Source organism: Nyctereutes procyonoides, unplaced genomic scaffold (genome assembly GCF_905146905.1).
Source record: "Nyctereutes procyonoides isolate TBG_1078 unplaced genomic scaffold, NYPRO_anot_genome, whole genome shotgun sequence".
In the NCBI taxonomy this organism is placed as follows: domain Eukaryota; kingdom Metazoa; phylum Chordata; class Mammalia; order Carnivora; family Canidae; genus Nyctereutes; species Nyctereutes procyonoides.
The window spans coordinates 44,243,140-44,268,301 of NW_026575140.1; the positions used below are offsets into that span (position 1 = coordinate 44,243,140).

At 38.9% G+C, this 25,162-nt stretch overlaps 1 protein-coding gene across 3 annotated transcripts in view; it reads right to left on the reverse strand.

The window, feature by feature from the left end:
• Positions 1–25,162, reverse strand: part of JAK1 (Janus kinase 1) — a 129,896-nt gene that overhangs the window by 59,624 nt on the left and 45,110 nt on the right. The window contains exons 1-2 of one of the 3 annotated variants that reach the window (XM_055305512.1): positions 24,094–24,166; positions 22,838–22,990 (exon numbers count right to left, since the gene is read on the reverse strand). The exons of the other annotated variants lie outside the window; for them this stretch is intronic. The gene's annotated coding sequence lies outside the window, so the exon portion shown is untranslated. Of the gene's footprint in view, positions 1–22,837; positions 22,991–24,093; positions 24,167–25,162 lie in introns of those variants that run through there. 3 annotated transcript variants of the gene reach the window in all.

A 25,162-nucleotide genomic window follows, 5' to 3' on the forward strand; every position in this document is an offset into this window, starting at 1 on the left:
ATAAATAAATAACTAAATCTATCTATCTATCTATCTATCTAAAAAAAGAGAGAGAAGCTAGAGGTTTTCTTCTGCGAATTACACTGTGAATGAGTCAGAAAAAAACTTTCCCGTTGCTTGTGTCCTCATGGCTGAAAGCCTGGCTGGGACATTTACTAATAGCACTGGGGGAACCAACATTCTGCTGTGGTGATTCACCCTTCTCTGTGGGTACAGTCCGAGGGAGGAGTTCATAGGGCTACCCTTGGGAGTCACTCTGAATTATTTTTGTAACATCTTGTCCTTGGATAAAAGGGAACACAGAGTCAGAAATAGGAGGCCAGGAGGTCATCTATTACTCAGTGGAGTTGTTTATGCAGTCTTGTTTCCCTATTATCCAGAATTCAGTGTTTTGGATAACTGACAGGCATAAGGTACCCATGTTTCCAGAGAGCTAAATATAGATTTCACAAAAATCACACTGAATAGAATTTATCTGCCTTTGATAACGCAGAAGACTATATCAGACCTTCCCAAGCCTTATAATCATGATTTTGACCAATTTTCATTTCACAAAACTATGAAGGTGGAATGGGGCAAGGGGAATCCAGTTAGTGGAATTTGCATAAACAAGGTCCCTTGTACTATCATCCATTTACACAGTTTCATGAGCTTGCATGAATGTTTTATCAGCTCACAGAACTCTCTGATGTGTGTCCAGCCAAGTGTTCCCTGAACATTTCTGGTCTTTGCCAAAAGAAATGTGTTTGTCCAATGCATTATTACACCTATACACATAGCTAATAAATAACAGAAATGCAGCACAAAGCTAGTCCGAGAATGCCAAATCTCATGAAACCTATATGGCATGAAAATAAATATTAACGAAGAAACCTCTGCCTTTTTTCAGCCTTTCTCCCAATGAATGCAAAAAACCAAAGTTGGCCTATATGAACACATAACCATTAACTAATCAAAATCAATACAAAATCAATAAACACACAATAAATATTAAGACTTTTTACAGCTTACAAAGCATTTTTGATACTGATCTCCATTAATCCTTAAATAATTTTAAATATCATTCCTCTTATTTTACTCAAAAGCAAACTAAGGCCTACAGAGACTAGGTGACTCGTGAAAGGTTTAAGAAAAAATAACAAATGATCATGGCAAAAAGGTCAAATTTTACCAATAGTCAAATTAAAACAACAGGATGCCACTTTTTATCCATCTGATCAGTAAAGGTCATATAGTTGTTTTTAAATTCAGATTCAAGCCTGGATTAAGTAGAGGTTTAAATTACTGTCATGTTCAAACTATAAAAGTTATTTAGACTCATGTTAATAAAAATATATATTCAACGATACAGACAGATACCATTAAAAAGCAAAAGTTCTTCTCCCTATTCTCTAGAGATAACTACTATTCAGTTTTTGGTGCAACTTCTTTAAAGACAATTTGGCTCCACCTGTCAATTTGTATTTAAAAATTCTCATGTTTTGATTCAGCAAACTCACAATATATTAATGAAAAAAGGTTACAAAATAGCATGTAGAGGATAGTCCCAGCTATGTTGCATAGACACATGCATACCCTAGAGAGAGGAAAAAAGATGGAGGATGGAAAGGACATAATACGAAAAATTACCTGTGTTAACAGTGATTATTTCAGGTACTTGGGGATTGGGGATTAGTCCATTTTGCATGCTTTTTAAGATTTTCCAAGTATTGGGATGCCTAGGTGGCTCAGCAGTTAAGCATTTGCTTTCAGCTCAGGTTGTGATCCTGGGGTGCTGGGATCAAGTCCCACATCGGGCTCCCTGCATGAAGCCTGCTTCTCCCTCTACCTGTGTCTCTGCCCCTCTCTCTGTGTGTCTTTCTCATGAATAAATAAATTATTTTTAAAAATTTCCAAGTATTCTTTGAAAACTACATGCTACTACTCAAACTGGGGGGGGGGGGGGCGGGGGTAAGGGGGAGTAATTCCCAGGTTACACAGGGAGTTGGGCACTGGGACTGGGATTCAGGAAAGCTGATTCTTAGAGTCCACCATGTGGGCCATCATATATCACTTTGCCCGCTGTAATTTTAAAACAGTTCAGGAATTACTAAAGACCAAAAGCAATTAAGAGATGTGACAAGGCAAAATGTAATTATTTGCTAATGAATGACAGAGATACTAAGTACTATGACTTCAGAGAAAAAAGAGAGCATTCCAGCACGGATGAATCTACAGGCCTTCTAATTCAGAGATCTGGACAACAAAGAGAAGTGAGCTCCATTACAGGCGAAGATAAAGGTGTGATCCCGGGCATCAGGCAGAAAATCAACAAGCCTCCATGGGGAGCAGTTGGCAGTGGTATGCACACTTCTGCAGAGAGGCAGGAGACAAGATTGAGGAGGGAGGCTGGGGTCAGATTGAGGTTGGGACAGCTGTGGGATAGACAGAGGTCCTGGTAGGAACAGGCTGCTTACATGTCCAACTGCTAAGCCCCAATCACTGGTAACTGCTTTGTCTTCCTCCACTTCTCTCCATCATTCTATGATTGCTTCTCAAATTAGGGTAACAGTCTCCTGAAAAGTTCCCGCCATCCTTCTCATTTCCTCTATTCCTGTCTTCACAATGTAGCCAGCCATATTTCTAAACTGCAAATCTCAAAACCTTATGCTTTCTCTCTCCTACCCTCTTAGGAAAGGTAGCCTTCAAGGTTACTTGTAATCTAACCTTCTGTGGCTTATCGCCATTTGTACCTAAACTCCAAATGTGCTGAGTTATGCAGGCAGGCTTCCCCGACTTGACCCATCTGCCAAGTCAAGGCATCATCACAGCATCCTATGCTTACCTTTACAGCAGCATTTATAATCCTGCTCTGTAACTGCCTGGAGAAAGAATGTTTAGAGATTTCCTTTTCTAGGATGCCTCCCTTGACCATCCATAGTTCCCTCCAGAAGTACTCAGTCTACGTGAACACAATATACCAGTCTGCATTTTTTTTTTGCATTTTTTTTTTTATGATAGTCACACAGAGAGAGAGAGAGAGGCAGAGACACAGGCAGAGGGAGAAGCAGGCTCCATGCACTGGGAGCCTGACGTGGGATTTGATCCTGGGTCTCCAGGATCACGCCCTGGGCCAAAGGCAGGCGCCAAACCGCTGCGCCACCCAGGGATCCCTTTTTTGCATTTTTTTAAATGATTTTCTTCCTTTATTTATTTGACATCGAGAGAGCACAAGTGGGGGGTGGGCAGCAGACAGAGGGAGAAGTAAATGTCCTGCTGGGCAGGAAGCCTGATGTAGAACTCAGTGTCAGGACCCGAGAATCATGACCTGAGCCAAAGGCAGATGCTTAACTGGGCCACCCAGGAGCTCCTAAATATTTTTTATTGTTTTAAAGTGTACAATTCAGTGGGTTTTAGAATATTCATAGTTTTACAACCATCCTACTACCTAATCCTAGAACATTTTCATCAACCCCATGACCTTTAGTGGCCACTCTCCACTCTCCCTTCCCACATTCCATGGTGATCATTAATCTTTGTGTTTATCCTGAACATTGCATATAAATGGGATCATGTATATATTCATATTGCTTGGTTATTTTTTGCTGTTGAATTATAGGAGTTTTGTTTATATTTTGGATATTAATCTCTTATCAGATATATGATTTGCAAATATTCTCTTCCATTCAGGTTGCCTTTTCATTTTGTTGATGGTTTCCATTGCTGTGCAGAAGCTTTTTAGTTTGATGTAATCCCACTTGTTTGTTTTTGCTTTTGTGGCCTTTGCTTTTGGTGTCAAATCCAAAAATCACCTCCAAGACTGTCACAGAGCTTACTGCCTATGTTTTCTGCTAGGAATTTTATAGTTCTAGTCTTTAATCCATTTTGAGTTGTTTTTTTTACATGTGGTGTAAGCATGGTCCCGTTTCATTCCTTTACATGTGGCTGTCTAGTTTTCCCAATATCATTGATTGAGGCCCATTTTATAAATAAAGGAATTGGGGCTCAGAGATTTAGGAACATGACTAAGTTAACATACATTCTATGTGAAAGACCAGAGTTAGGATCAGGTACATGATTTTAAACTTCATGTACTTAACTATCTGGCCTGTCTTCTTCCCATTTGCATCTGGCTTCTTTCAGCTAACATAATTTTTCAAGGTCTATCCATGTTTAGCCTATATAAGTATTTCATTCCTTTTTATGGCTGAGTAATATTCCTCTGCATGAAGGCATGTAAAACTTTAAGATTATTTAGAGAAATAAAATAATATGGGTAAAGATATTCCTTGATCTTGAAAATCACCATAGAAAGTGAAAATAGTATTATTAGGATGTATTCTTTACCACACTGTTCTCACTTAATCATAATAACCTTGTGAGGGAGGTCAGGGAGTCTTCATTTCTTCAGATAAGTGAGGAAAGGTAGGCTCAGAGAGATTATATTATCTGCCAAATGCCAGTGTAGCCAGTAAGTGGCAAAACTAGAACAGCCAATACATTTTACTCTTTTTGGCACTCTCATCAGTAAAATCAGTTCTAAAATTTTTGCCGTAAGTAAAACTGAGCAGCATCTCCCTGTTAACCAGTTGATAAAAGCTAAAGGACGGTGTTTTAGCTCACTTATTCACTTACAAAACAAACAAACAAACAAACAAACCATAAGACAAAAACAAAGAACAAAAAACCAACCAATCCAATTATAAAGTGGCCAGAGGATCTGAATAGACATTTTTCCAAAGAAGACATACAGACAGCAAAAAGGTACATAAAAAATTTCTAGATATCACTAAACAGAGAAATGCAAATCAAAACCAAAATGAGATGTCACCTCACGTATGTTAGGATGGCTATTATCAGAAAGACGAGAAATATGTGTTGACGAGGATGTGGAATAAAGGGAACTTTTGTGCACTGTTGGTAGGAGTGTAAAATGGTGCAGCTACTATGGAAGACAATTTGGAGAGTTCTAAAAAAATTAAAAATATAACCACCATATGATCCAGCAATTCCATTTTGAGTTTTTATCAAAAGGAAACAAAAACACTAACTCAAAAAGATACCTGCACCTTACATGTTCATAGCAGCATTATTTACAATAGCCAAGATATGGAAACAATCTAAGTCTCTGTCCACTCAAGAATGGATAAAGAAAATGTGATATATACATACATACACATATATACAAACATACATACAGTGGAATATTATTCAGCCATGAGAAAGAAGGAAATTCTGGCTTTGGGACAATGTGAATGCACGCTGAGGGAATTATATTAAGTGAAATATGTCAGACATAAAAAGACAAATACTGTATAATTTCACTTATACATGAATCTAAAAATAACAACAACAAAGACTGCTCACAGATACAAAGAACAGATTGATGGTTTTGGTGGTGGTTGGGGGGGGGGCAGGCAAAATGAGTGAAGGTGGTCAAAAGGTACAAACTTCCAGTTATAAGATAAATAAGTACTCTGGATGTGATGTAGACCATGGTGACTATAGTTAACAATACTGTATTGCATATTAACAATACTGTACTAAGAGAATAAATCTTAGAAGTTCTCATTTTAAGAAAAAGTTGTTAACTGTGTGGTGATGGATGTTAACAAAACTTATTGCAGTGATCATTTCACTATATATGTATATGCACACACACATCTCAAATCATTATGTTGAACACCTAAAACAAATACACTGTTATATGCCAATTATAGATAGATAGATAGATAGATAGATAGATAGATAGAATGATCTCTGTTGACCTGATTGTGACTGGAAGTATAAGCAACATGTTAGAAATGTATTTAAAGATAAAATACTAAAAAAGAAAATTTGCAAAAATTCAAAAATAAAATGGGAATAATACTAGCTCTTATTTCCTAGCACTGCTACTATCATAAAGTCCTAGTCAGGGATAAAAGGACTGTGTGGTTGCTACCGTGACCACAGCTCTAAACGACACCTTTTGTCATGAAAATCATCGTAACACAACCCACTTATGGTGTAGTCCACGCCTCTCACTCAGGGTCAGAAATCATGTCCAATATGCCTACATCCTATAGCTTATCACAATCAATATCTAACTTGGGTTCTCTCTTCCTGCTCTCATCTCCCATGCTCTCAGAAAGTCACCAACTTGACTACAAATTTCTGGAGGGCAAGAATAAGATCTCTTAAGTATCAAGGCGTAACTGGCACAGTGCTCTGAAACTAAAAGGTATTTATTTGTTCAATAACACTAAGATGCTACTATGTTTCAAGTACTGTAGTAGATGCTATGGTTATAGTGAAGAACAAGAAAGACAAATTTCTTTAACACAGAAAGACACACTTTTTAAAATGTTCGTTTCATCAATGAATCTACCTGAACCAGAAAATGTCAGAGCCAAGAATGCCATAAGTTAATACATTCAACCTACTTTTACTCATATTATAAATGTGGACAAAGACCAAGAGAAGTTAAGCAGCAAGCTTAAAAATAAATGTAAGAGCTAGATCTCATACAGCAATTCGACAGTGTGGCAGGATACAAAAATCAATGCCCAGAAATCCGTGGCATTTCTATACAGTAACAATGAGACTGAAGAAAGAGAAATTAAGGAGTCAATCCCATTTACAATTGCACCCAAAAGCAGAAGATACCTAGGAATAAGCCTAACCAAAGAGGTAAAGGATCTATACCCTAAACACTATGGAACACTTCTGAAAGAAATTGAGGAAGACACAAAGAGATGGAAAAATATTCCATGCTCGTGGATTGGAAGAATTAAAATTGTGAAAATGTCAATGTTACCCAGGACAATTTACACATTTAATGCAATCCCTATCAAAATACCATGGACTTTCTTCAGAGAGTTGAAAAAAATCATTTTTTTTTGAAACAAATCATCTTAAGATTTGTGTGAAATCAGAAAAGACCCTGAACAGCCAGGAGAATATTAAAAAAGAAAATCATAGCTGGGGGCATCACAATGCCAGATTTCAGGTTGTACTACAAAGCTCTGGTCATCAAGGCAGTGTGGTACTGGCACAAAAACAGACACAGAGATCAGTGGAACAGAATAGAGAATCCAGAAGTAGACCCTCAACTCTCTGATCAACTAATATTTGACAAAGCAAGAAAGACTATCCACTGGAAAAAAGTCTCTTCAATAAATGGTTCTGGGAAAATTGGACATCCACATGCAGAAGAATGAAACTAGACCATTCTCTTACACCACACACAAGGATAAACTCAAAATGGATGAAAGATCTAAATGTGAGACGATTCCATCAAAATCCTAGAGGAGAACACAGGCAACACCCTTTTGAACTTGGCCACAGCAACTTCTTACAAGATACATCCATGAAGGCAAGAGAAATAAAAGCAAAAATGAATTATTGGGACTTCATCAAGATAAGAGGCTTCTACACAGCAAAAGAGTCAACAACACTAAAAGACAACCTACAGAATGGGAGAAGATATTTGCAAATGACCTATCAGATAAAGGGCTAGTATCCAAGATCTATAAAGAACTTATTAGGGCAGCCCGGGCGGCTCGTGGTTTAGCGCCTTCAGCCCAGGGCATGATCCTGGAGACCTGGGATCAAGTCCCACGTCAGGCTCCCTGCATGAAGCCTGATTCTCCCTTTGCCCCTCTCTCTCTCTCTCTCTCTCTCTCTCTCTCTCTGTCTCATGAATAAATAAATAATATTTTTATTAAAAAAGAACTTATTAAACTCAACAGCAAAGAAACAAACAATCCAATCATGAGATGGGCAAAAGACACGAACAGAAATTTCACAGAGGAAGACATAGACATGGCCAACAAGCACATGAGAAAATGCTCCACATCACTGGCCATCAGGGAAATACAAATCAAAACCACAATGAGATACCACCTCACACCAGTGAGAATGGGGAAAATTAACAAGGCAGGAAACCACAAATGTTGGAGAGGATGTGGAGGAAGGGGAACCCTCTTGCACTGTTGGTGGGAATGTAAACTGGTACAGCCACTCTGGAAAACTGTGTGGCGGTTCCTCAGAGTTAAAAATAGATCTGCCCTACGACCCAGCAATTGCACTGCTGGGGATTTACCCCAAAGATACAGATGCAGTGAAACGCCGGGACACCTGCACCCTAATGTTTATAGCAGCAACGTCCACAATTAGCCAAACTGTGGAAGGAGCCTCGGTGTCCATCGAAAGATGAATGGATAAAGAAGATGTGGTCTATGTATACAATGGAATACTACTCAACCATTAGAAATGACAAATACCCACTATTTGCTTCAACGTGGAGGGACCTGGAGGGTATTATGCTGAGTGAAATAAGTCAATCGGAAAAGGACAAACATTCTATGGTCTCATTCATTTGGGGAATATAAAAATTAGTGAAAGGGAATAAAGGGAAAGGAGAGAAAATGAGTGAAATATCAGAGAGGGTGACAAAACATGAGAGACACTTAACTCTGGGAAGTGAACAAGGAAGAGGTAGTGGAAGGGGAGGTGGGCGGAGGGTTGGGGTGACTGGGTGATGGGCGCTGAGGGGGGCACTTGGCGGGATGAGCACTGGGTGTTATGCTATATGTTGGCAAATTGAACTTCAATAAAAAAATTTTTTAATAAAAAGCTAATACCATGTATAAAAAAATAAAGTAATAACAAAAAAATAAAAAATAAATAAATGTAAGGACTAGAGTAAATCAGCATTCCAAAACTGTTTTCTGAAACCCTGTATTTCTATGCAATGATAATAATTGTTTTATATACATATTGTCAGAAAACTCAGAGAGAAGTGGAGGCCCATAATGAAATAAATTGGGAAACACTAGTTAAGCAAAGTTAAACAGGATCTTTAACAGCAAGACTCTTGCTAATATGTCAATAAGTGTAATAAGTATCCAATTTTTGTAAAATTATTTGATCTATGCACTTCTTTTTTAATGGTATATTTGGAAAAATCTGAATCAGATGATCTCCATGCTCTCTTTCACTTACCAAATTCTACAAATTTATCTTAAAGTATCCATCTCAGAAATCCATCTTTCTTTCCTAGCCGGATAATTTAATATACCAGATCTTCAGAAAAGGCACCTATTCATCCATCCATCCATCCTACTATCCATCATTCAATCACTTATATTCATATTCTCTGTCCCTCCATCCTCTCTCACATCCTAGAACTGGAGAAACACGAGCTTAGGAATAAAATCTAAGATTTCAGTTTAATCAGATCAAACCAAAAAGGTACCAAAAAGGTACTAATAAAAGTGAGGGGGAATGGGGCATTTTTGCAATGTCATCTCCAGCAGGCATTCTGGAAGGTAATATCTGGTTATTGAGTAATAGGGAAATATAACTTCCCAAACACCTGAGGAAAAAAGTCTTTGTGATTCTGATAATAGCAAGTGAGCACAAAGAAAATAACACAGGAGAAAGAAATAAAAAAAGGTCACTGAGTGGACGGTGGAGATGCCTATCCCCAACTCCACCCCAAACGGACCTCTGCCTTTTTTTGCCTTGGCCTTCCTTCTATCCTCTGACCTACTTGATTTTCCTGTTTTTATCCCCCATCTTTTTGCTAGTCTTCTCTTTCATGTGACTGGATAAGTTATATGACACACTGGCAACTTGCCACAGAGTCTTCCCAGAAGAAAACCCACTTTTCAGGAAACTCTGCCTCGTTCCCACTGAAGGGAAGACGATAGAGAAGGGAGCGGGCAGAGAGTGAGATGACGCTAAGCTCTAACAGCCTACTAAGATTTGGGAACTCAAGCAGATATCTGTTTACAAAAACAGACAACTCAATTCACATTGAGTACATACACATTTTTATGCATGGGTATATCTTTACAAATGTCGGTATCAGTGTTAAATATTTTTACTATAATATTTTTACCCTTACTCCACATAAGGGTAATAGTTCATGACCCTTTGGCTGTGTATGTATTTATGTAAGTATTTTCTTGAACTGATAGAAATAACCATATTTAGAGCATACATCATATGACAGGCCTCTTGTAAACTTCCCCAAATGACCACCCTCTGCCCAGCCCCTCTTCCCTCACAATTACATAACCTACACACTGGGATCCTCTGCTATAGACGAAATTCACACACAATCCCATAACAAATAGATTTTCAAAAGAAAAGTAAAGTGTGAAAATGATTTCCCTATGTAACTTCCCCTACTCCGATATTTATTCATGCAATTAAGCAGCAAATAATTTTCAGTGTGCATTCATGTGTAGTATCCTATACAATCTCTATAACAACTTTGAGATAGAGGGAGCGGTCAAGTTCTAGCATCCTCATTTTCAGAGGCTGGAGCCTCCTCCATTTCCCTGTCTCCAAACTGTGGGTAGGCCCCAGGTCTCAAACCCTGATCTTCACACCTTTTCTCTAACTACACTCACAAACATAACTACACTCACAAGCTAACTACACTCACAAGCAATCACCCCCAGCCAGCCGCATGATTTACATGCTGATCATCTCCAAACTTACTTCTCAGACTCTCATCTCAAATACTCAATTACTTCTTCCACCTCTCTACTTAGGAGTCTAATAAGCACTCAAAGCCCATATAGAAGGGACACCTGGGTGGCTCAGCATCTGTCTTTGAGCATCTGCCTTTGGCTCAGGGCATGATCCTGGAGTCTCAGGATCAAGTCCCACATCAGGCTCCCTGCATGGAGCCTGCTTCTCCCTCTGCTTGTGTCTCTGCCTCTCTCTCTGTGTCTCTCATGAATAAATAAATAAAATCTTTAAAAAAAAAGCCCATATAAAAAAATAACATTTGATTCCTGCAGCACCGCAAACCACTCCCCTCCTCCTCAGTGTTCAACACCTCAGTAAATGTCACCACTATTCAAGCATGTTGTTTGAGAGAAAACCCAAACCTTGACATACCTCTTTCTCTCACATCCCACATCCAAACCACCACGAATTCTATCAGCGTTAGCTTCAAAGCATCTCACACATCCAAAAACTTCTTACCACCTTTACTACTCAGTCACCACCTCCTTCTTAACATAAACAACCGAGAAGGCAGAGACTGTACCTGCATGTTTTGACACACAATACATGCTCCAGAAGTAACAAGTAAATCAATATTGGCTGAGAGAGGTGATATGACTCACAGAGTAAATTGATGACAAAAGCCAGGGATCCACATATATAGGGACATCTCTCATCCTTGTGTTTTTATTTTTCCTTTCAACTTTCTCAAACGCACATACTCAAAACTTCTTTTCCAACAAATCTGTACTCTAAGCAGTGAGGAAATGCATACAAAGGAGAGACACGTCCAGGGATCCAAAGTACAGTAAACTTTCCAGTAACACCTTTATAATTGAGTCAGTGTGGTAAAGCACTGTAAACAGTTTTAGAGAGTAATAGTGATGATGGGGGATGGAACCAGTTCAGATGCTGCTGTAGCCTAACCTCAATTCTGAACAGTAAGTATCAGGATACAGATTGGGTGCAGGGGTACTTCTATGAAGTCAAACATATAATACTTACATCTTATCTAAATACACTTACATATTCCTCCTGGCATCCTTAAAGAACAGATATTAGAAAATGAAAAGGTCGGGCTCTGAAAGAAAGGATGCCATTTTCTAGCATAATAAACCTCTGTGGGCCTTTGTTAGACCCGTAGCAAAGTGAAATTTATAAAGAAATTTATAAAGAGTACCAGACCCATTACTGCTATAATAAATCTACCTCAGGTACAACAAAAGCAAACAAGTAAGATATGTCAGGAGTGCTCTCACAGCCCTGACATGGCATGACTCCCCTAATTTTATGAAATTTGGCCCCTGAAAAGACAAAGGAGCTACCTCCAAGTACAATAAAACATACTAGTGAAATGTACACATTCCTTTACTACCAGAGAGTGAAGACTACAAAAAAGCTAGGAAGACTCAGCTCACACCAAAATGTATCCGCTGACTGAAATACAATTATGACCCTTACTCTGCTATTCCCGTCAGCTAAATCTTCCTAAATCAAATTTTCCCAGTTTGGGTCTTAAGACATGTTCAAAAGTATTTGGCATTGTATCATCTGTCCGAAATGAAACTAAAGGAAAAGAGTAATGAAGAAGTAAAGGAGATTATTGACCTCTTTAACAGATAGAACATTTCAGATACTTTAAAAATGTCTATTTAAGACCTGCCCTATGACCCAGCAATTGCACTGTTGGGGATTTACTCCAAAGATTCAGATGCAATGAAACGCCGGGACACCTGCACCCTGATGTTTATAGCAGCAATGTCCACAATAGCCAATCTGTGGAAGGAGCCTCGGTGTCCATCGAAAGATGAATGGATAAGGAAGATGTGGTTTATGTATACAATGGAATGTTACTCAGCCATTAGAAACGACAAATACCCACCATTTGCTTCAACGTGGATGGAACTGGAGGGTATTATGCTGAGTGAAGTAAGTCAATCGGAGAAGGACAAACAGTGTATGTTCTCATTCATTTGGGGAATATAAATAATAGTGAAAGGGAATATAAGGGAAGGGAGAAGAAATGTGTGGGAAATATCAGAAAGGGAGACAGAACATAAAGACTTCTAACTCTGGGAAACGAACTAGGGGTGGTGGAAGGGGAGGAGGGCGGGGGGTGGGGGTGAATGGGTGATGGGCACTGAGGGGGACACTTGACGGGATGAGCACTGGGTGTTATTCTGTATGTTGGTAAATTGAACACCAATAAAAAATTAATTTATTAAAAAAAATAAAAATAAAAATAAAAATGTCTATTTACCTCTAAATAGTATTGGTAATGTAAAATGAGGTCAAGTCAACATGGCTTGGGTAAAAACATTCTTCAGTGTAATCACAAATATTTTTTATCAAATACTTTAACATAAAACCTCTATTAAGCCATACATAAGGCTAGTTTTTTTTTTTTGGTCCTTATTCTCACAGTAGTGATACTCTCAAAGAGACATGTATATTGGGCTGTATCCTTATTAATTTTAACATGATAGAAATCTTTCTACGGAGCTACCATTTGCAGGTACTCTATATTCCTTTGTATATATTCCCTTATTCAAACTTTCAACATATCCACACAAGTATTCTCCCCACTTATTCCAATTTGAAGTTTGACTGTGCAGATTGAAAATGAAAATATTAATTATGTTTTACCTAAATCAGTGCATTAAGGAGAAGGCCCCAAAGATCTCAGAGTAGAAGCAGGTAGTTAAGGCTCCAATCTTTCCAGTATTAATGTTGTTACTCCTTTTACTAGCAAAATTCCATTTAAATAACCTTACCAGACATTCAAATTGCTGTACTTCATTCCAAGCTTGCTAAAATGGAAACATATGCTAACACTCTTCAGTATATACTATATGTTCATAGCACACCTTGTTTAAATAAAGTAAACATTCAGTGTAAATATAACCTTATTAGGTCTGAATGTTTGTGTCCCCTCAAGTCACACTGGAATTCTAACACCTAATGTGATGGTGTCAGGAGGTAGGGCCTTTGGGAGGTGATCAGGTCATGAGGGTAGAGCCCTTATAAACAGCATACTGCTCTCATAAAAGAGATACCCCAGAGCTCCCTAGCCCTTTGTGCAATGTGAGTATACAATAAGAAATCTGAGACCCTGAAGAGGACCCTCAGAGTGCTGGCACTCTGATCTTGGGCTTCCAATCTATAGAACTATGACAAATAATTTTTTAAAAAGATTTTATATATTACTTATTGAGTGAGCAAGAGAGAGAGAGAGAGAGAACGAGAGCCAAGTGCACACAAATGGGGAGAGGGAGAGAGAAGGAGAAGCAGACTCCCCACTGACCAGGGAGCACTATGTGGAGCTCTGTCCCAGGACCTGGAGATCATGACCTGAGCCTAAGGCAGACACCTAACCAGCTGGGCCACCGAGGCACCCTGAGAGATAAATTTTGTTTATAAACCCCTTATATCTGGTATTTTGCTATAGCAGTCCAGTGGACTAAGGCAAACCTCTATGTATAGGTAAAGTTGTGTAATTAGAGGTGTCCTTTCTCCAGATTGAAAATCAAGCAAGTCCAAACTCTCCAATGAGGTCAGAGGCTTCACCAAGCTTCTATTCAGCCAAAGCCCGGACCACTAAAACATGACTGGCAACATAACAGACATGGTAAGTGGCTGCTGAGTGAACAAATGAATGAATCAACCAATGAATAAATAAACAAAAAACACATGAATTGAGCTTTACTGCTGTCTAGCATTATGCTAGCTATTGCTATGTTTTTATTTCTCCTTCCTATTATTAAACTATTGAAGTACAGTGTAAGGTATTCCAATCAAATTAATGTTTGTTTTTCTCCAAATTACATTGTGATATTTAATGGTGTATTTCTTTTCCTGGTTTGAGGGCACCTGGTTAGCAGGGGGTTACTTCACACAGGAGCTGCCTGACAAGCAAGCTGGCACACACATACCACTTGGTCTGAGATTATTAGGAAGAGAGGGTCCCAGAGACAGTAGGGTTGAAAGCAGGCAGGGATACAGTGTGTTTCATGGAGTGGAGAAGATGATACCGAAGGGAAACTGGCTGGTGATCAAATACAAAAAACCTAAAGGTTTTAGGATTGGAAGGGAGGGAGAAGACAAGGGAACAGCAGATAGGAACAGTGAAGCTGAGCAAGCTGAAAGAAAAACTAAAAGATATAGAGGGCGAGATGAGGAGAGACACTATCATGAGAAGCAATGAGAGAAAAGAAAATGGATATTTTAATCCAGGATGGATTTTGAAGATTCAGTCCTTATCTATCCTCAGTTAATGCTGCACCTTACTAGTTTTGTTTCCTTGTTCAAGAGCTAACATATGGAAGGTAATTTATTTTATTTAGCCCTTTTTCTTGCTGGAGGGAGATGGCTTCTTCGACAGGATGGTGCATCAATGTATACTTGTTATTATTTAGAGGTAACACGGGTCTCTTTGCCACAAAAGCTTTGGCCTTCTCGAAAACTCCAAACAGTTCCACGAAAATAGCTGAAACTATATGATGTCTTTACATTTGTTACTTACTTAACTTCTGACTTAACCCACAAGATTCCAAGGCAGTTTATAAAGATATATTTAATAAAACAGAAATATATCAAAAAGAAAAATAGGGGCACCTGGGTGACTCAGTCAGTTAAGTGTTCAATTCTTGGTTTTGGCTCAGGTCATGATCTTGGGTTTGTGGGACCAAGCCCCACGTCAGACTCTGCACTCAGCGCAGAGTCTACTTGAGATTTTTTCCCTCTCCCTCTTCCCCACCTTTGCTTCTCTTCCTGCTCGCACTGTCTCAATCTCTAAAATAAATAAAACCTTTTAAATTAATTAGTTAATTAAAATAAAATAAAAACAAAAACACTGGTTCAAGGAACAATATTATGTTATTTGAAATAATATATTATAATATAATACAGGACAAAAGTCAAGATGAAGAGAAAGTTACTTGCAAGCTACAACTTTCCAAGCAGATCAGCCATGGATTTGGCTCCTAGTTTCCTAGGGATCAAATAGAAAAGGGAACAATGAAATACATTACTTCACCAGTTACGTGAGAAATGGACATTTTTTCTGGCCTTAATTTCTAAAACAAAATTTTCCTGAGGAAGAGAGAGCATTTGAAATTTGATCTCCAGGGCAGCCTGGGTGGCTCAGCAGTTTAGCGCTGCCTTCAGCCCAGGGCCTTATCCTGGAGATCCGGATCGAGTCCCATATCGGGCTCCCTGCATGGAGCCTACTTCTCCCTCTGCCTGTGTCTCTGCCTCTCTCTCTCTCTCATGAATAAATAAATAAAATCTTAGAAAAAGAAAATATTTCAAAAAAAATGAAATTTGATCTCCAGAAGCTTCTGCAGTTCTCCCAACTATTTAGGGATTTATGCTGCACTTGAGAATATCAATATAGGGCATTATATTCCAAAAAATATCAACTCAGGACACCAGCCTAAAAATTGCTTTCTCTTTTGTTTTTTAATACTTTTCCACAAGGCTCTGTCCCCCCAGTCCCCATGATTCCTCTATCTTCTCCTTACACTTAGATATTACTTCCTTAGGGCACATCAGTAGAAGTGAGCAAATTAAAGTGTCTAAAATGCCAAAACCATGACAAATCCAGAATATAATTCAGGAATGGAAAAACAAAGAAACTATTTTTATCCACTGATCAATCTAGTCAGAGAGATGAAAATTACCAGAAGAAATGCTAGATTATTTGGTTAGGTATTTTGGAGCTATAGAAATAAGGCCAAAGACCCCTCCCACTGTGCAGACTAAAAGTCAACAATGGTTGGGTGTTATGAGTACAGGGTGACCAAAAAATTTATCATCCAAACTGGGACACTTGAGAGTTAAAGACGGTACTATTAATAATGACACCTAACGACAGACATAAACCAAGCCATCTCAGCTGAACAGAAACACACAGTCACTCTGTGAGCTCATCAGGGCTTTACATTCCTATTGAATAAATTTCCTTATTATAACCCCCCCAACATTTTATAGGATAGAGAAGACCAATACCCCCTTTTATAGATAAGAAAGCACATGTCCAAGAGATAAGTAACTAATTCAAGTTTACAAAGAGAAATAGCAGAGACTCCACCATTGTTTACAGACTCCAAACCCAATACCCTTCCACTAAATAATCCAATGACCCAGAACAGCCAGATAAGATAACAACAGTGTGGACTTATCTAAGTTCTTTTTCTTTTCCCATATCAGTGATAAAAATTGAAGACGTTTTCAAATATAGGGAGAAAATACCTGATATCGCAATTTCCTTGTTATTCATTGCAAGTAATCTAAATATAGGCAAAGATCTTGGATGAAAACAACACAGATGCATGACAGGCTTAAATTCAAAACTGCCATAAAATTTAATTCAATTTCACTCAGTTAATTCAGGCTCTCCATTTCACTACTTAACAATAATCTGTCTCTAAAAAATAAAAATAAATTTAAAAAAAACAATAATCTGTCTCTGTCTTCTGACCCTAAAATAAGTATTACTGTGTCATCACCTACCCTACATTAAGTAGTAAATGATTCGAAAATGTTTTATGGAATCACAGGGTAATAAATAGTTACCTAATCTAGTTATTCTCAAACCTGTCTATACATCAGAATCACCTGGCAGCTTTTTAAACTATACTATTTCATCCTATACCCTGGACCTACTAGATCAGGAATCCAGAAAAGAAAAATTTGTAAACTCTTCAGATGATTCTGAGATCCAGCCCTTCTAATCCCAATCTGATCCAAGACTTCCAAGGTAGACACAGGTAACACTCCCACCCACAACCACAGATCTGTCATTCTTTTCTCTTCTGCAACCCACATGATTTCTTTCTATTGATTTTCTTTTTTCCACTCTGCAATGCAGCAGTGATGAGCAGCTGAGGACCTACACTGCAGGCAGGAAGCTGTGGGGCTGATCCTATTCATTGCTCCCCCAATACTCTCATAAACACCTTCTGAATTAGCTTATGGAAAGATGTGTCATAATCATAATAACAATAAAAACTGATATTTGCTAAGCACCTATTATGCCATCAGGTGTGCTAATTGCTCTGCATTCATGATTTCAATCACCACATAAACCCTGTAAAGTGAGATTATTCCCAAACCCACTTCACATTATGAAAGAGGTCAAAATATCTTTCCCAGGTGATATTGCTAGAAAGTGGCAGAACAAGAACTCAAACCTAAATCCCAAGCTCTTCTCAATACACCCATCGACTAACCTAAAGCTATTCTGAGTCCTCTTTGCCTTTAGGACAGCTAGCTTCCATTCACACTACACATCATAACCCAGGACCCCACTGGGGTCTCAATGGGAAAAGAATCCAAAAAGCTCTTAGATTTTCTAGTAGACCAACTAAAATCTGAACATTAACATCAGGAAAGGGAAGCAAAAGTCTATTTCTGAAATATAAACTGCTCTTTAGAAAAGTACTTCTGGAAGAAATCAGCAGTTCTGGAAAATAAAACGTTCAGACTTTGAAGGTACACCAAAGGTGATTCTTCCATTGTGTAATTTGGGGCTTTCCTCTCTAGTTGGTTGGAGAGAAACAATTCAATATTCCAAATGCAATCTCAAATCCCAACTATTTCTTTCTCTTTACTTGCTCCACTAAAGAAAAATAAAGAAAAAAAAAGAGTTTCTACCTGGATGTGTTTGACTGGTGGGTGACCATACAGTTTAATGTCCAAACTGAAAGACTTTTAAGAGTGAAAGTGGGATACTATTCATAATTATCCTGGGAAAATAGAGATGAAGTGGAATTTATTTTGATGGCAGAACTCAAAGACAACAGAGGAGAAATCAATTGCTATAAACTCACTGAACACTAGGATTCAGTTTGTTCAATAATTAATAATCCATGTAACTACTATGTGCCAGCCTCTACGCTAAAAACTGATCTATGAAAACCAAATTCCTCCAAACCATAAGGGAGAACTGACCAGTCCATTCAACAATTACATGAAAAAGCCAGCTGTAGAACAGCAGGTATGACAGGATCCCATCTGGATGGATGGATGGATGGATGGATGGATGGATGGATGAAATATATTGAAAATGGTGTTGTGGGAACAAACAGCAAAATCCTCTAACTCTATATAAGGATGGAACAGGCATGGTTTCACAGGGGAGTGTATCCTGGAGCAGAGATTTACAGGAAAATAGTAGATATTAAACAGGAGAAGAAACAGGTGGGAACAGAGACAGCATATCTCATGCAGAACTAAAAGCTGTGTAAAGGGAACAGATTCAAGAGCATGCAGAGACCCTTCCATGAAAGACAGTTAAGGTATAGTACTTGTGGCAGTGGGTGGCCAGAGGTAGGGCTAAAGTGGTGGGAAAGGTTGACCCTCAATGCCATGTTGAAGAGCCAGGAGTCCATCGTGAAGATCAGAGGAGGCCAATGACTACTCCAATTGAGAAGGACTAGTCTGTATAGGTGGTATCAGGCAAACAGGAGATAGAGGGCAGAGAGACCTGCACTTGGGAGGCAATGCAATGATCAAATAAGAAATGATGTCAAGCCAAAGAGTGACAAACATTTATGAATCCTGTACCTCAGATAAGGGTTTCAGAGAGAAACAGGATTACTCACTGCCTTATGGAAAGTGGGGTCCAACTAAAGCCACATGTAGGGACAATTATATATGGGAATGACTACAGATACTTTGAATAAAAAGCTTAAAGTAAACAATAGAATGTTTTTGACTCTAAACATTTTAAGAGTTGAAGAGAATGCCAACACAAAGTTTTGAAGTCATGAAGTCCTGGAACAAAGGAGAAATGAACAGTTTGGGAGAGAAAATCTTTTTGAGACAGAATTCCTCAAGGTTGACCTCTTTTCTTAAATAGGTTTATGGATAACTGAGAAATATCTGGAATAATATATTTAAAACACAACTATAAAGTATTGCATCCTGGGGTATGTTGGGAGGAAGGAAGGAGTCTTTCCTGAGTACAAGATGAGGCATCATACTATTCCATGAAAGAGGTATCAGATTCCTAAACCTGACCCAAGTTCAAAACCCACTAATTGGCTTTGTGACCTTGAGCCAATTATTTCATCTGCCTCTTTTCACTGTAAAATGAGAATAACTACACTATCCCTTAATGGTCTGTGAAGACTAAATGAATTAGGATTCCTGGTGAAAACAGCTGAGTGAACCCAAGTATCCAATTTCATCCCCTCTTGAAATCTGACTAAAATTTGTGTAACACAGTAGATATAGTAAGGTCTTTTTAAGACCAAAACCACAAATATGGGGGGAATAGGAGAGGAGAAAACTGCAAATGACTTTTGGAAGCTGGTAATTAGATGTGTAGCAAAATGACTTTAATAACCCAGGAAAACTGAATCCCACATGGATGGTGGCAAAAGCTGACAACCAAATAAATGTACACCACAGAAGCCTCAAAAGTCTCAGGAATTGGAAGCACCAGCACCTGGGGTAAAAGAGGAAGGCCGGGGAGAGATGCCTGAGAAACCATTCTCTCAGCAACTCCTCCACCCAGCAGAAGTCTAGACTAGCACTGTCCAATTAAATTTTCTGCAATAATGGAAATGTTCTCTCTCTTCTCTGCCTAGTATGGTAGCCCCTAGTCACATGAGGCTACTGAGAACTTAAAATGGGACTGAGGCAAATGAGGAACTGACTTCTTAATTTTATTCCATGTTTATTAATTTAAATTTAAATTGCCACACATGGCTAACGGCTACTGCATTTCAGGACAACGCAGGTGTAGAGGTTTATTTTCTGGAGAGGGTAAGACAGAGGGTTCTGGACCTAGAGAGGCCAAAGCACAGGAACCTTCAGTACACAGGGGGACTGTGTGTACACACAGAATGCTGAAGGCCTAGATGCTGCAATTTCCACCCTCTTCCCCACATGGCTCCAGAAATGCTGGGAGCTACTCCCTGACACTCCAGGCAAGAGTGAATTACTGTTTTCTGAGAAATGTTACCATCCCACGAGAACACACCTAAAGATACTAACATTGGGGGTTCCCCAATTAATGGCCCATTCAAGTCACTCTTCAGTGAAGTTCAAAGTTCACAGGTCCCACATACATGCTCAGCCTTCTCCTCGTGTTTAATCATGAACAGCCAGCCAAGATAAACCAAACCAATGTCTGAGGAAAGCCTCTAATATAGACAGGAACAAAAGCAACTCAGAATAAACAAAGAGTATTTACAAAGAGATAAAAACCTTAAAAAGTAATTCATGTCCTCAGATTGATAAAGAAACATTTTATCTATGAAGCATGAATAAGATTGTTTTAAAGTAACACTTCAAAGAAAAAAGAGCTCTTAATTATTAAAATGATGACTGCAGAAATGGGGCGCCTGGATGGCTCAGTCAGTAAGTGTCCAACTCTTGATCTCAGCTCGGTCTTGGTCTCAGTGTTTTGAGCCCCGCAGTGAACTTTAAAAAAAAAAGGACCACAGAAGTTAAATACAGGACTGGAAAAGGGCCATCTGGAACTTTCTAGGTTGATGGAAATGTTCTATACTTTGTTTCGGGTGGTGGTTACATAAGTGTATACAATCGTCAAAACTAAGTGAAATAAACATTTACAATGGTGCCCTTCAATGTACGTAAGCCATACCTTTATTTTTTAAATCTCAATAGAAAGGTATGAGGATAAAGGGAAAACTGTTTAGCAAATAATAGTTTGAAAATAAAAGATAAAACATAACAAAATTAGGAGGACCAATCCAGAAAATCACACATCTAAGTAAAAGGATTCTAAAGGAAAGACAGAAAAAAGTGGAGGAAGAAAACCATCATAAGATCATTTAAAAAAAGGTCCCAAAATACACGGATGAGGAGACCTATTGTGAGTATTACAATGGGAACAATGGAAAAACAAAAGAAGGGTCCACATGAATCCAAAAGAGAATATTAAAAGCCAAATCCAAAAGATCAAAAATTGATCTTTTTTTATTAATAATTGGGTAGCTTTTTAAGAGCTACATGAAGCAAGGAGAGAACTGACAAATGCCTTCAAAATTCTCAAGGGAAACAATACCAACCCAAAAATCTATAACCCACCAAATTATCAATAAAGTGTGAAGGGAGAATAATGGCATATTTAGATATTCAAGATCTTAAAAAACTTACCTGCTATGTACCCTCAAAGAGTGAGTAAAAGAGAAGCTCCAAAACAATAAATAAAGATTAAACACAGAGGGGCAAAAGCAATTCCTAGGAGTACAGAATATAGATCTCAGGATGAGAGCTGCAGCCAGTCTTTGAGAACAACCCGTCCACACTTGGGCAGTGAGACACAAAAGATGGATAGGCTTAGGGCTTTCATCATCAAGATTCTCACAGACCCCATCAAGGGACAGAATGCCAGATCCCTAACTAAATTTGGCTTTGCTTAATCATACACTGATAAAGTTCCTATTCTTTCCTCAGCGTCCTGATGTCTGAATCAGTAGACCATTTCACTGCACAGAAGTATCCTGCTGTGGCCTGCCCCTGAGAGCTAGACGTAAGCTAGGCTGAGCTTAAAAGTGAAAATAAAATATGGAGCAATCCACTCCTTGTGACTATGATACTATTTTCAGGCTCCCAACAGCTGGACCACTGCAGTCCTCCAAATATCCCATTTCCCACAACTCTCTTACAACCTTCACCAGTGACTTTTCCAAAAGACCCTGCAAGCTCCCAACTCCAAATCCAGACTTGACCCAGTGCTTTTGTTCCAATCCAGGGGATAAAGAATTCAAATAAGGACCTATTAAGCTCTATTGAGAACGATGGCAACACTGTCCTTTCCTTATACACCTGGGTTTGTGCTTGCTTTAGGGATATCTACACTGAAAGGAAGGGATTGATTAATATAGAGGTCAGACTGGTTGGTACCTCTGAGAGGAGTGCAATGAGGAGAGATACTTGGCGAATTCAAAAATACTGGTAATTTTCTACTTCTCTTCTTTTGTAAGATTTTATTTATTTTAAGAGAGAGAGAACACACAAGCAAAGGGAGAGGAAGAGGGAGAAGCAGACTCCTCACTGAGCAGGGAGCCCAATGTAGGACTCGATCCCAGAACCCTGGGATCATGACCTGGGCTGAAGGCAGACACTTAACTGACTGAACCACTCAGTCGCCCCTAATGTTCTACTTCTTATCTGAATGGTGACTATGTTGGTATTTTTACTGACTACACACATATTTTATAGACTCTTCCATATGTTTTTTTTCTTCCATATGTTTAATATATTTTTCAATTTAAAAAATTCCCTCCCCAATGAATTAAATGAGCTAATATATTTAAAGCTCTTAATACAATGAGAGATCTTTATTAGATACTAATTATCAATTACCTACCTCATCTCCTGTAGTAATCCGAATCCTGAGCTTCTTTGAAGACCATCTTGAATGGCAGCAACCTTCTGAAGCCCTGACTATGCAATAATCCCCTCGACTTTTATTGCCAGTTTGTGTCATTATTTACTAGTCATGTACATCTCCTTAGCTAGGCTGAAAACAGAAATGTATTTTAAAAATCATTACTTGTGCTAATGATTGTTTCTTTCAGTCTTCCATTCTCTATTACAAGACACAATGGTGGCCTTGAGCCAAATGGGAGTGGGCCTGATTGGCACACTAGATCCTCCAGAAAAAGTCAAGTTCTTAGATGAGGTCCTTCCTTCTATGACTCAATGCCTTCCCACTCATAGCACCTACCTGTGTCAGGGGTCTGACACAGAATAAAAACTCAAATGTCTGCTGATAATAAGTGGAATCCAAAGAAAAAAGCTCTAAGAAAAGTGACAAATATGACTAAACTCTTTAATGGAAAAGTAGCCCCTATGGAAAGAGAAAAGTCATTGTAATCATTCCTGGTTAAGTGAATTGAGCAAAAATCTTAAGCATAAAGCTCTCTGACAGCCAACTGGGTTGCAGGTATCATATATTCCCACTTTCTGATTTCTGATTCAGTAAGAGTCAAAGCAATACACACACAGAGACATGTACAATGTAAAAAACTTTCCTATCCTATGGGTAGGAAAATGAAAGAGTTTCAAATTCAGGTGCTTTCACCAGAGTTTAAGTTCTATACATTTTTTTATAAAAGCTGTGCTTTAAGACAGCTAAATGCAGTGACTTTTAACCTGAAAACTGCTAAAGCCAAGGAAAATAGTTGAATCCATGCCCATTTCTGTTCTGATTCCATTTTTTAAAGTAACTCATAAATGTGCATGACTCACACAGCTGAATATATTGTGATGTTCCTTTATCATTTCATCTTCCGGTGCCAGTAATCCCACATTAGAGTGCCAAAACCCTTTAATAAGTATAGCATGTGCTTCTGGACATACTCCAAAAATTACCACAGGACTATTGCATTAAGAAAAAACTCCAGTGAGGATTTCTAGGCTTTGGAATACAGGGACCCCCCCCCCATTCAGATGCCCAAAATATAACTTCCCTCACCTCTCTATGCACAGCTACTTTTGATACTTGAAACCGTAACAACAATTATCCTTAGGCTTACATGGCTTTTTTAAGTTTACAAAGCACTTCGACATCTACTAAGTTAGCTGATTCCCTGTGACTAGAGTGCTTATAGCAGATGTTACCTGTTTCAATATGGAAGAACTGTGCATTCAGAGAATTTAAGTGGCTTGCCCAAGGGTATCCAGCCAGCAAGTGATGGAGCTGGGATTTGCACACAGGTCATCCAAAAGCTGGCTCTTCTCACCAAACTGCTTTGTGATTGGGGACAAGAAAACAACTGATTGAAATAAAACCTGTTAGAAACTCTCATGATTTTACTTATGGGAACAGTTCAATGTTTCATAAATTTACCTATGCGAGTAGTTCAATCTTTCATAAACACTGTAGACCAAATTATTTTTAAACTTCCTTCTCCCTTTCTTTAGTTCCCTTGAACTGTGAGTTACTACAGTTATCACTTCTAAGAAAGGGTCAACTAAAAAAAAGCCAGCATATAAAAAAGCTACTACCCCTCACTTGTCCCAATCCCTAACCTCACCAGTGGTGAGTGGATTCCATCTACTTCCAAAAAGAGCAAAGAAGTAATGGAGCCCAAATGAGAATCAGGCCTAGCGACCGTTCCATGGCTAAGTCCACCCCAGTTCATCCCCATCGCCTTTGTTTCTTGTCCCTCACAAAGTAGGTCTGGACAGCCTAAGAAATTCAGAAGGGCAGAAGAAGGGAAGGCTAGGGTAGAAATCTCAGAGGTGGGGAAAGGTGACAGGATAAGAACCAAATCAGCCTATCCTTTTGGACCCCAATGTGCCCCCTCTTCCATTCCCAACAGAGAAGACAATCCCAGAGATCTACTCTCAGAACAGAAACTGCTGGTAACAGCATGGCTTGAGTCAATGGAGGCAAGGAGGAATTAAGTCACTGGCCTCAAATCACAGAGCAGCACGGGGCCTGCAGCCTTCTCTCTGCATGCAGACAGTTAGACATGTAGCAATCCTTCCCAAGAAAGCGGTCTCCATCGGGGGATCCCTAGGTGGCTCAGCGGTTTGGCACCTGCCTTCAGCCCAGGACATGATCCTGGAGTCCAGGGATCGAATCCCACATCAGGCTCCCTGCATGGAGCCTGCTTCTCCCTCTGCCTGTGTCTCTGCCTCCCTCTCTCTCTCTGTGTGTCTCTCATGAATAAATAAATCTTTT